The sequence below is a fragment of the Rhinolophus sinicus genome, chromosome 2, assembly GCF_057876585.1.
Source record: "Rhinolophus sinicus isolate RSI-liver-muscle chromosome 2, RSI-T2T, whole genome shotgun sequence".
In the NCBI taxonomy this organism is placed as follows: Eukaryota; Metazoa; Chordata; class Mammalia; order Chiroptera; family Rhinolophidae; genus Rhinolophus; species Rhinolophus sinicus.
In genome coordinates this window covers 122,730,519-122,743,717 of record NC_142502.1, presented here as the reverse complement: position 1 = coordinate 122,743,717, position 13,199 = coordinate 122,730,519, and positions in this window count along the sequence as shown.

Below are 13,199 nucleotides of genomic sequence, written 5' to 3'. Positions count from 1 at the left end.
CCTGGCCATCTCCGTGTCACCCTGGGAGCTGGGGCTCTGGGAACTGGCACAAATGCTGCTATTCTGGTTGTTGCTGTGAGTAGTAAACTGTCCTTCATTGCAGACCCAGGAGTCTCCTTCTTCACCAACTGCCATGAAAGTGTGTCAGGCTAAGTATACGGTACAATCTCAGACCCTTCACAGTTCTTGACCAGGTGATGCTTTCCAGGGAAACTTGAGTAAACATGGTTTACTGTTCACCAGGCTCACGAGCTTGGAAATGGTGTTTGCAAAGTCCCTCCCATCTGAACTCAGGAGCAGGGTCTCCGCTATACAAAGTCAATGACGAGCTGAGCCAATGTGGACCGCAGTGGCTGCACTCCAAGTTGCCAACAGGAATTTTAAGACTTGTTGTGCTGTAGTCTACTACATTTTGAGGGCCAGTGGACTGGTCTTTATACATTTCATACGTTTTTCTGTTAAAAGGGATTCTATGACTTAAAATTTTCTCTACCTGAAGGCAGTAACCCCCATCATTGTTTATAAATAAGTTAGCATGAGGAGGGCCTTCATTCTCAGAGAGATGGAAGGAAGGAGGGCAGGAGAGACAGAGTCAAACCTCTTATGTGGGGGGAGCGAGGATGCAGATGCCTCCAAGGTTGCTCTCCAGGAAGTCTGCAGATACTCTGCCTTCCTCTGGCTCCTCCTGGCATTTTCCATATATAGAAAGATTAGACGTAGACAAAGGCTGGGGAGAGATAAGACTTAGAGAATATATTTAAAAAATCAAAATCGTAGACATGCCGCTTGTGAAGCTTTCAAACAATACAGAAGCTTTTTAACTACACCATCTAAGTTTTCCCAGCACCCCACAGTTTATGGGGTGTCCCATCAGGCCTTTACCTTTGTCCATCTGGGGATGGGAAAAAAATGTATATATGAAAAAGGATATTGATGGCTCAGAAGGAAAGCCCTGGAAGCAGGTGTGAGCTTCATGCATGACCAGCTTAGAGAGGGTCAAAGAACATTTCTGAAGAAGCCAGAGCCCATTATAGAAAGTAGATCCTTAAAGAAAAGGGACCCATACTAAAAACCATTTAACTGTACACTTGAAATAGGTGAATTGTATGGCTTATGAATTATACTAATATCTCAATTAAGCTGTTATAATAAAAAAAAGATTTCAAACCAAGTCAGGCTAGTAAAAAGGGAAGACAGATTCTTTTAAAACCCAGATAAAGGGTTATATTTTTTTGTGTATCTATGGTCTATAAAGGGATTCTATGCATATTCATAGATTTAGGCTTTTTAGAATAAGAAAGGTAGGGCAAGGAGAAACATACCCAGAGGATTACAATTGTGTTTGTATTTTTTATTTTTTAGCCTGTGTGACAGGCATATAGGTGCTTATTATGGTTATGGGTCTAATTTCTTGAATGCCTAAAGTGTTTTATTTTTTCTAAGGAAAAGTGATTAGAAACAGCTAAAATTCGTTCAGAAAAATAATTTAACCTACTATAGATTTATATTAATTTCATCAGATTGGTGTTGGTGTTTACAGTGAAAGGAATTACATAAGTATTAATTAAAGTTGATCTGTTTTTGCTTAATTTTAAAACAAAAGGAAGCGAAATAATGGGTTCATCATTAGCTAAGAGCCTGGGTCGTAAGGCTTGGTTGGTGAAATCTGAAGTTTCTCACACCATCTAGTGGTAAAGACATGTACAATCCTTGGGAGCAGCGTCTCAGACCCAGCCTTGGAAATAGCCCATAGATCTGTATAGAACATATATTCTATTGAGCGAAGAACGACATGAATCAACCAATAAAAAAATCAAGAATATTATCAGGCAATAATGAGTACTGTGTAGAGAATTAAAAGAGGGTGATGTTATGGAGACTCGTTGGGGGACTACTTTCTTAGGGTCAGAGCAATCTCTGAGCTGAAGGTGAGGATGAAAAGACCAGAAGGAGACAGCTCTTCTGATGGAGAAAACAGCACGTGCAAGAGCCCTGTGGTTGAAATGAGTTTGCCCTGTCAACAGAAGACAAGGAAGACCGAGGGGAAAGAGCATGGAGAGAGAGGGACAAGTGACACAACATTAAGGCCAGAGAGTTTGACTTTGTAAAATTGGGAAAGGAGTTGGGATTTTATTCCAACCACACCAAGAAGCCACTGGGCATTTAGGCAAGATAGAACATGATCTGTAAGCCTAACATACAAAAAACACACTTTCACATATCTTAAAATTGAGGCGTTTTCTTCAGATTTCTCTAAAGGTTATCATATTCAAAGTTGTTCCTATAAGTAGCAGTTAGATACATGGTAATTGCTTATTAAAGCTGTCTATATGAACTTTTAACTTAAAAGAAGCATTGCAGTTTTTCTGTTTAAGTTAAAAGTTCTCCAAGACCACTCTCTGGTTCAATGATGTGCTAGAAGGACTCACAGAAAAGCTCTTATACTCACAGTTATGGTTTATTACCTAGAAAGGACACAGAGTAAAATCAGCGAAGGAAAGGGGACATAGGCCTGTGCCCAGGAGCGGGGAGGTGCCAGCTCCCAGCTGTCTCTCCCACTGGAGCAGTGGACCTGCCCACTCTGCCTAGCAACAGTGTGCCAACTTGGCAGCTTTTATTTATTAATACAAGTAATAAATTAAAAAGGGCAGTATAAACATATTATCTAGATAAGATAAGGTTACTGAATACCAGAAGAAACAGTTAAAAGGGTTGAAAGTGGTTGTCTCTGGGAAGGAGAACAACCTTTGGGGAGGAGTAGCCAGGAGATGCTTTTTCTTCATTATAAGCCTGTTAGAACTATTTGATCTCTGTGTAACTGTTAATTTGGTAAAATCAATAAATTAATGTGTTAACAAATTAAAAAGAGGGTGGCGAAAAGAAAACATATTAACATTGTTAAAAATTATAAAAGAATGGTAAACATAAAATTTTTTTTTAATTTTGTTTGAAAATTTTAAGAAAGGATGGAAGCTATAAGATATCCAGAAAATGTTCTAGGAAGAAAAGAAGACAAATGACAACAAATAGTATTTATTTGTGTGATATAAAATGTCTTGGATTAATTTAATTTGAGTGTGTGTGTTTTTAATGTTATTTTTATGGACTTGAAAACACTATAACGGGTTTTCCTAGGTTCATTGCCGCATCAGTTCCTTCATTTTTCTTTTGCAGAAGGCAATGGGTTTCATTTGTATTCCTCAGAGATTCCTGTGGGATTGTGGAGGCACCTACAGACCACCTGGAGGGTTAGTCTGGGGGAGGCAAAGTGAGCGGGGCTCTGGGTGCCCCCACCCCAACCAGAATAGCTCTCCTTTCATCTGATTTACCTGGTGGTGTCTGCCATAGGATTTCTTATGAGATGGGGGTGGAAGGGTGGGGGTGGAGGTGGGGGGTGGGAGGGGTGCTGCTGAAAGAAAGTCTGAAAACCACTGCCAGAATCTTAAGTCCTGCAGTGATCTTGTGCATGAGGAAGGATTCTATACTTAAATTCCAAAATATCTCAGTTCACATTTCTAGGCACTGAGCTCTTTTTGGAGACACTTGTGCTCGGTTTCAAGAAGGAGACAGGGGTCTGGTCTGCTCAGTACTGGCTCCGCAGCAGCAATAGCAGGTCAGGTGCTGGCTGTTTGGGTGCTGGTGGTCTCCTGTGTTTGCAGGTTCAAATGATCGAGTTAGAGGGGAGGGAGGGAGAGCTTCTTGGCTCTGTAGGCCCTGAGGGTCACAACCTTGAGATTCTCATGCATTCTTTGTCAGCAAACCTTTCCTGAACCATACAGTGGGCTAGAATCTGTGGATCCAGCAAAGAAGAGCATGGCCTGACTTCACAGTGGGCAGTCTAGTTGGTGATACAGGCTGGCCCAGCAGTAATTCCAGGATACTGTTGAGACATGTAACTTCCGTCTGCCCCCCTATGGCTACTCTCCATGTTTCTCTACCCTGCTGTCCACTGCAGAAGGCTGGGGATAGCTCCCTGGGGACCACGGCAGGCTCCCAGGCCTTTGGCTTCCAGTGGGTTTTGCCACTGGGTGCTCAGCAGGCGGTTTTAATGGGCAGGAGAGTAGGGCATTTTTTTAGTCTATGTGTTTCCCTAGCTCATGTGTAGGTCACTGATCCTATGTGACTCTTGCTTTCCAGGTTCTGACAATCCCTCCCTCCATTCGTCTCTTTGGGCCTAGAGGTGCTAACGGCTGCCCCACTGCTACTAGCCCTGGGTCATTGAACTTTTCCTTGTGATACCTCACAACCCACCTAAACTCCCCGAGACTTACATAATTTGAACGTGACATCTGTTTTCAGTTGGGACCTTGACCAATGCCACTCTGAGAAGTGCAATGCCAGGACTGAGTAGGGTCCACCTTGTTATGAGGGTGTGGGGAAGAGGTTGTATGAGACAGGAATGGTGGGGTAAATTTTGTTGTGTAACAAATCTGATTTGATTGGCTGATGTTACATGAATAGTCATCTTGTGATTGCAAACCCATAAACAGTTTGGAGTGTCTAAAGCAGGGGTCAATAAATTACTACCTGGGCCTCATCTGCCTGTTTTTGCAAATAAAGTTTTATTGTCACACGGCCACACGCCTTCATTTCCAGATTATGTATGGCTGCTTTTCTTTTGCTGGAGCAGAGTTCAGTAGTCATGACAGACTTTATATGGCCACAAAGCCTACAAGGTCGACAATTAAGTTTGCGAACTCACTCTAGAAAAAGTGCTACATACCTCATTGCTGAATATCACTACAGTCACCTCTGAAGTACTCCCCTTGGAAAGCTATGCACCAATGCCAGCACCTAGTCCACCCTTCAAAGCAATTTTGGAACTCTTTTTCTGGAATGGCCATCAGAGCTGTCATTTTATTACCCTTGATGTCCTGAATGTCATCAAAATGTCTTCCTTTCAATATTTCCTTTATCTTCGGGTAAAGAAAGAAGTCATTGGGGGCCAGATCAAGTGAGTAGGGAGGGTGTTCCAATACAGTTATTTGTTTACTGGCTAAAAACTCCCTCACAGACAGTGCCGTGTGAGCTGGTACATTGTCGTGATGCAAGAACCATGAATTGTTGGCGAAAGTTCAGATCATCTAACTTTTTCACGCAGCCTTTTCAGTACTTCCAAATAATAAACTTGGTTAACTGTTTGTCCAGTTGGTACAAATTCATAATGAATAATCCCTCTGATAGCAAAGAAGGTTAGCAACAGCGTTGCAACAAGTTCACAAACTTAATTGTCTGACCTCACAAAATAGCTGCTGTCTGGCTCTTTACAGAGAAAAGGTTGCCGATCCATGGGCTAAGGCAGCGGTTCTCAAAGTGTGGTCCAAGGAACCTTGGCAGGATACCTGAAACCCTTTCAGGAGGTTGGTGACATCAAAATTCTTTTCATAATAAAAGTAACACATTATTTGCCTTTTTACTGCGTGGACCTTTGCTCTGATGGTGCAATGGCAGTGCTGGGTAAAATGGGTGGCTCTTTCTAATGCATAAATCAAGGCAGTGGCACAAGCTATTCTAGCCGCCATATTCTTCACTGCTACGTACTCACGTTAAAAAAGGAATAAAAGCCAGGTCTATGTAAGAATTCTTGATGAAGCAGTAGACATTATTAATTTTATTAAATGTCATCCCCTGTGCACATGCCTTTTTAACATTCTATCTGGCGAAATGGCAAGTACACATAAAGCAATCCTGCTGTTTCCACTGTTGTCTCAAAGAAAAGCACTTCAGAGATTGTTTGACTCATGAGCCAAATTAGCCACTTTTTTCATGGAACACCCTTTTTCCTTGAAAGGATGGGTAGCAGACAAACTATTCAGATGTAGGCACTTGGCCAATGGTTTTTTGAAAATGAATGAAGTGAGCCTGTCACTTCAAGGAAAACTACTAAAAGTATCTGTTGCCAATGATAAAATTTGAGCATTCACATGAAAGTTAGAATTTTCTAAACTTATCTCTGCCACTGTGAGTTTCACAGCTTCTCAATACTTAAAATACTTTTCTGATGAGATCAGTGATGATATTAATAAATGTGATTTTTACGAGTATATTGTATAATGAAGTATATCAACATTTGGGAGATCAGCATATCGCTGTGAACAATATTTTCCAAATAACTAATGTATGATAATCTCCAGATCAGCCAGGGTATAAAAGATCTACACAACGTGCAAGAGAGATCAATGGATTTTAATGTAACAGACTATGACAATTCACTGACATGTTTTCAGATTCGACATTATAAAGAAACTACGACTTGTTAAGTTTTGGTGTTGTATCAAAGTTATGTAAAAAGGCTATTGAGATACTCTTCCCTTTTCAACTCATATCTAAGTAAGGCTGGATTGTCTGCCCATACAGGAACTGAAACAACATATGTCAACAATTTAATTACAGAAGCAGACGTGAGAACCGAGCTCTCTGCCATTAAGCCAGACGTTACAGTCACTTGTAAAACCATAACGCTGCTCTTCTCATGGAAGAGAAAAGAGTGGCCATGTTCATTGTTATTTTTAAGTGAATAAATATTTTAGCATTTTATCAGTTTTAATTTTTAATATGGTAAATCTTGACAGATATAATTCATATAAACAAAAGCTCTTTGGGGTCCTCAATAACTTTAAGAGTATAAAGGGTTTCTGAGACCAGTGAATTTGAGAACTGCTGGTCTAGACAGGGAGAGCTGGAAGTCCTTAGACAGCGAGGCAGCGTCCAGGAGATGCCGGGCAGTCTACAAACCCCAGGGCCTGGATGCACATGATCTTAAATATCATGAGAGCCAGGGTTTTGGGTGCCAGGCACTGTGTCAAGCTTTTACAGTCATTACCTTGTTTACAATAACTCTCTGAAGTTGGAACACACATCTCTCGTGGTTTTTTTTTAACTTTATTTATTTTAAGTGTGTTTTTCCAGGACACATCAGCTCCATGTCAAGTAGTTGCCTCAATCCAGTTGTGGAGGGCGCAGCTCACAGTGGCCCATGTGGGGATCGAACCGGCAACCTTGTTGTTAAGAGCACTGCACTCTAACCAACTGAGTAACCGGCCACCCCAACACATCCCTCAGTCTATTGTGCTTCACAGATTCTGCAGTTTGTACAAATTGAAGGCAAGACCCTCCAGCAACTAAACGATGATGACTCACTTGATAGCAGTTGTCTGGAACGAAATCCACCGTATCTCCGAGGTCTGCCTGTACTCTTAGACCTATCATTTACAAATGAGGAAACTGAGACCGACATCTCAATTCACAAGCTGGTAACTGGAGTGGGGACTGTGAACCAGCCAGCTGGCTTCAGGTCCCATGTTCTTAACTATGACACCATGCTACACAAGTCTGTTTTCCGTATGTTCCGTTCCCAATAACTGAGATGGTTCATGAAAATCCTGCCTCACTATTTATCACCTTACAGATGCCAAAGCACCTGTGTTATAGCTCTTAACTAAATGATTTTTGGCCATGCTGAATGAGTTTCAACATAATTAAATGAAAACAGAAGCAGTCAAAAAAAAAGAAAAAACAACAACAGGCAGTCAACGAGTTCAAAATCATCTTCAACAGGGAAATGAAAACTGTAACCACTTAGTTCTTCATTTGTTTCCCCTTTTGAGTTTATAAGTCACAATTTACAATTTATAGCTGTTTTTCAATTCTGTTATTGCCATTAATGGACGAAATGACACTCCCAGTTGTCTTCAGCAGGACCATTTATTGCTGCAGGAATGAAAGGGCTATTCAGAAAGACCTATATCCATAGGTTTGGTCTTTTTCATCGGAGGGATTTAGAAAAACTTGAGATGAATTTCATGTCAGATGTGTCACGTTGAGGTAATCTAAAGGGTAAAATAAAAGTTTTAATGAAGAAGGTGAACAGTAAAGCCAGTTTTATGCCAAAACAACCCACAAAGAAAGATTAATTCTTAAAAAAAAAGAAAGAAAAGAAAACTCCCCTCTTTCTCAGGATAGATCAGATGAGGCAGGGGGACCCTTCCCTGTGGATTTTCTCTGTTACCCAGAAAAGGAAACTGAGGCTTGGGGTGGGGGGTCAACAACTTGCCCAAGGTTACACTGCAGGATGAAAACACTAAACTTGTCATCTAGCCTGATGGGCAGGGACTGGGTTTCATTCACGTTGTGCCCCCAGCTGGTACACGAGGGGCATGAGAATAGGGCTTGGCAGGTATTCGCTGAGCGGCACCCATGTCACCCACCAGGTGAGCATGACTCTGAGGCATGGGCTTACCTCCCTGTTTACTGCTCTTCTGACACAGTTGGTCACGTCGTTTGAATGTCCCCAATCAAGAAGAAACCCCAAATGACAGATGACTACATGCGGAATATAAAAGGGCTCTGGGGAGACTTGACACAGAAAGAGCTTTCTGACGCTCACATGCTCACAGGAGGCGGCCCTTCATCTGATGGGCAGAAAACCAAATGTTTCCACTGAAGCTGCCTCCCTCTCTTTTTTGTCTCTCCCAGTTTTTCTGAGAGAACCACTGAGAGGGCTAAGAAACAAACCAACCACAGGAGCTGTTAGACTGCTCCCCAGGGAGACTTAGACTGCTTTGCTTTGTGTTGTATAGTGTTCCACTCTTGACTCCGCTGTCAACAACCTGGAAAGGAGCAGAGTCTCAGGAGGTAGAATCAAGACGAAATGTTTCACATTCCTTCAGTTTGGGCAACGGGGAGACTGCAGAAAGAACACACAGGCAGGTGCCAGAGTAAAAAGCACAAATTCCAAAACCCACTCACTTGTAATGGATGTTTTCCGTCTTCCAGTAATATTTTTCCATCCTAAAAAATAATACATGTTTATTTGGAAGTCACACAAAAAAAGGCTATCCAACCAAAGACAACCACTGGGAGCCAGCCCGGTGGCGCAGGCGGTTGGAGCTCCACGCTCCTAAAGCTGAAGGCTGCCAGTTCGAGTCCCACATGGGCCAGTGGGCTCTCAACCATAAGGTTGCCGGTTCGACTCCTCGAGTCCCGAAAAGGATGGTGGGCTGCGCCCCCTGCAACTAACAATGGCAACTGGACCTGGAGCTGAACTGCGCTCTCCACAATTACGATTGAGGGGACAACAACTTGACTTGGAAGAAATCCTGGAGGTACACACTGTTCCCCAATGAAGTCCTGTTCCCCTTCTCCAATAAAATCTTTAAATAAATAAAGACAACCACTGCTTACAACATTATGTATATGTGTGTATATGCACACACACACACACACACACAAAACCACATTTATTTTTGCTTTTTGCAATTAGCATTATGCCATGGGAATGTTGCTATTTTATTTTTAACTTCTTATTTTGAAATAATTGTAGATTCACAGGAAATTGCAAAAAAAAAAAAAAAAAAAAAATGTAGGGAGAGTTCCCCTGTACTCTTCACCCAGCTTCTCTCAATGGTAACAACATCTTACATAACTAGTGTACACAACGACAATTAGGAAATAAGCACTGTTACAATGTACCTGTGTAGTTCTATGCAATTTTATCACGTTTGTACACCTATGTAGCTACCATTGCAATTCAGAAACAGAAGTGTTCCATCACCACAAAGCTCCCTCATGCGACACTTTTGGAGTCACACCCATCTCTCTGCCCCCCACCATCCCTAATCTCTGGAAACCATTAATCTATTTTTTATCTCTAAAATGTTATTGCAAGAATGTTATATAAACGGAATCATAAATGTGTGACCTTTGAGAATGACTTTTTTTCACCCAGAAGAATTCCCTTCAGATCCATCCAACAGTCCATTCATTTTTACTTGCTGAGTAGTACTCCACATACGGATTTACTGTGTAAACAACATTTACAATGACTGCATAATATTCCTGCTGGTAATTTGCTGTAGTTATTCCCTATTGTTGGACCTTAAGGTGTTGCTGATGACAATAAATGCTATGACTATCTCTTCCAAAAGGGGTTTCCTGATTCTTGTTTCTTTAAGATAGCCTTTCAGAAATAGAATAATTTAGATAAAGGATATCAATATTTTTCAGACTTTTAGAGCATATTACCAAATTATTTTTCTGAAAGCCCCACCAGCCATTTAGAGACTAAGATTAGAGTTTTTCCTAAATTACAGGCCCTATAATAAATGTGTGACTTGCTTTCTGCAAAAGCCAACTCAATATTCAGAGGAGAAGCTGATGAGTCTTACTATGTCCTAGATGTACTTAATTTGGTATGTGTGATCTAAAGTTATCTTGGCATTGCGCTGTCTACTACGACCAGCATGATTGGAGGCAAAATGTCACATACGTGCATGGTACAATGGTGGCCAGGATGCCTGTGCATGCTTTGATCTCTGGATTTTTGCTGCCTACCCCCTGAGAGGCTGATCCTTAGAAGAAAAGGAGGAAACATGAGAGCATCCAAAAAGCTTAGATCTGAGAAAAAAAGTGACTGACATAGCTGTGCGTGCCACAGACATGTTGAGCCTGCCAATGCCAACAATGAGCTCCATCTTCAGGACTGACCAACAGTTAAAAGGAAATCAAATGATTAGGGACCCTTGCTATATCTTTAGATCTAATCAGCTAACCTCATAAGTAAAAATTGAATTCTCAAGGCACCTCATCCACGTAGTACAAAGATCTCTGAAATACTGACATTCTTTCTAGTATTAACAATTTAAAAATTAGGCCAAAGACGTCTTACCTTTACGTGTTCGGTGTCCTAAGCAGTCCCACCCTCATCTTAGGTCATATTGATAGCTCTAGTCCACAGAACTACAATAAGCTCTGACCTGCCAGTCCTGGAGCCAGCTGGGGAAAACTGACCAACTCTACAGGCAGCCATAATTGAGATCCAAACCTGAGAGGATCTGGCAAACTCAAGTCAGGGACCCCAGCCAGTGGAGTAGACAAGACCAAAGAAGTGTTTGCAGAGATAACAAGAAAGCAGATATTATGACTGATGACAACTGGACTGAAAATTATAGACATTGTTTAGAATTAACATCACTCTGTTATGTGGTTACCTTCACCAATAGAAATGCCTTCCTTCTATTGATGTACCTGTCCCTTCCCTTTCTCATAAACACCCCTTGCCTTTGCCTCCAAATCTCCTGATAGGAACACTATTTGGGGTTCTGTCTGCATCAGTGTTTCCCAAATTGCTATTCTTTTGGTCTCAAATAAATGTTTGTTGTCTTTTACTTTGGCCTTTTATTTTTAGGTTAACAAATATAAAGGCAGAAATGAGTTTGATGTGAAGAACTACCAAGCCATATGCTCAGGAGAACTTAGGGCCTCTACTGGGGTGAATAGTGTCACTCAAAATTCATATCCACCTGGAAGTTCAGCATGTGACCTTATTTGGAAATGGGGTCTTGGTAGATGTAATTAGTTAAGATGAGGTTATACTGGATTAGGGTGGGCCATATATCCAACGACTGGTATCCTCATAAGAAGGTCATATGAAACACACACAAGGAAGAAGGCTATGTGACCTCAGAGGCAGAGGTTGGAATGGTGCAGCCATAAGACCAGGGATACCAGAGACTGCTGACAACCACCAGAAGCTGGGAAGAGACAAGCAGGAATTCTTCCCTAGAGCCTTTAGAAGGAGCATGGCTCTCCTGACCCCTTCATTTTGGACTTTTAGCCTCCAGAGCTGTGAGAGAACACATTTCTGTTGGGTTAAGCCACCCAGCTTGTGGTTACCAGGAAACTAATTCAGGGCCTGAGAGTTGTTTTCAGGGACTATGTAGGAAGCTCTGGATATCATCTTAATTTTGAAAGTGTTCCTAAAGAAAAGCAGTTTGTTAAAAAACAAACTTCAAGTACACTTGAAGATCTAATTGGCTTTATTAAGCAATTCATGAGTCAGGCAACATCCCATCTATTCACTAGAAGGGCACTCGAGGGAATGTGCAAAATGGAAGGTTTTTACAGGAAGGGTAGACCAAGGGAGCTATTGATAGAAGGGAAAAAAGGATTATTTTGGGGCTGGGACATTTTCTGAAGGGAAGAGAATGAGAAAGAGTTTTTATCATGCTGATTGCCTCTCCTTTCTATGGGGGAATGGAGAGGACTGAGGGAAAGATTAACTTGCTGGTGCTTGACCAGAAAATTCCGGACTGGTAGATTAAGATTACATTTCTGGGAGAGGTTGAAACAGCAATTAGGTCAGGTATTAAATCTAGGTTTGGTATCATGGGCATGAGTGATGCCATTTTGGCATGTGGTTTTCTCTTTCACAAGTTCTGGGGGGGGGGGAAGGGGCAGGTAATTATAATATTTCAATATTTTGAAACATCTTAAAAAAAAAAAGTTAAACCTTTATATGTAGGCTCAGGAATGTGATCATAAACCAATCAGTCTGGAATTTCCTGATCAACACTTGTGAGGTAATCTGTCTGATAAGAACCCTGTCAGCCTTCCTCCAAAGATAGATGACCTTGCCTGAAACAATCTTTTTTTCTTTTGCTAATAACTTTCTTGTCCCACTCAGTTTCCTATAAAAACCTTCAATTTTGTACAGCCCCTTGGAGCACTTCTCTATTATTTACTACTAGATGGGATGCTGCCTGGTTCATGAATCTGCTCAATGAAACCAATTAGATCTTCAGATTTACTCGGTTAAATTTTTTTTTTAACAGTTGCTATTAAGAATGTTAATTGGGGGCCGGCCCGGTGGCTCAGGTGGTTAGAGATCCGTGCTCCTAACTCCGAAGGCTGCCGGTTCGATTCCCACATGGGCCAGTGGGCTCTCAAGCACAACGTTGCCAGTTCAATTCCTCGAGTCCCGCAAGGGATGGTGTGCAGCGCCCCCTGCAACTAAGATTGAACACGGCACCTTGAGCTGAGCTGCCGCTGAGCTGCCGCTGAGCTCCCAGATGGCTCAGTTGGTTGGAGCACATCCTCTCAACCACAAGGTTGCCGGTTCGACTCCCACAAGGGATGGTGGGCTGCCCCCTGCAACTAGCAACGGCAAGTGGACCTGGAGCTGAGCTGCGCCCTCCACAACTAAGACTGAAAGGACAACAATTTGACCATTGTTCCCCAATAAAGTTCTGTTCCCCTTCCCCAATAAAATCTTTAAAAAAAAAAAAAAAGAATGTTAATTGGCAGGAACTTTCTAGAGGGTAATCTAGCAGTAAATTAAAGAAGCCTTTAGAATATGCTGGTGGTGATGCAGCACTGTCTCTCCCATCAATTTTACTTTACAATTAAGTTGGTGCTTAACT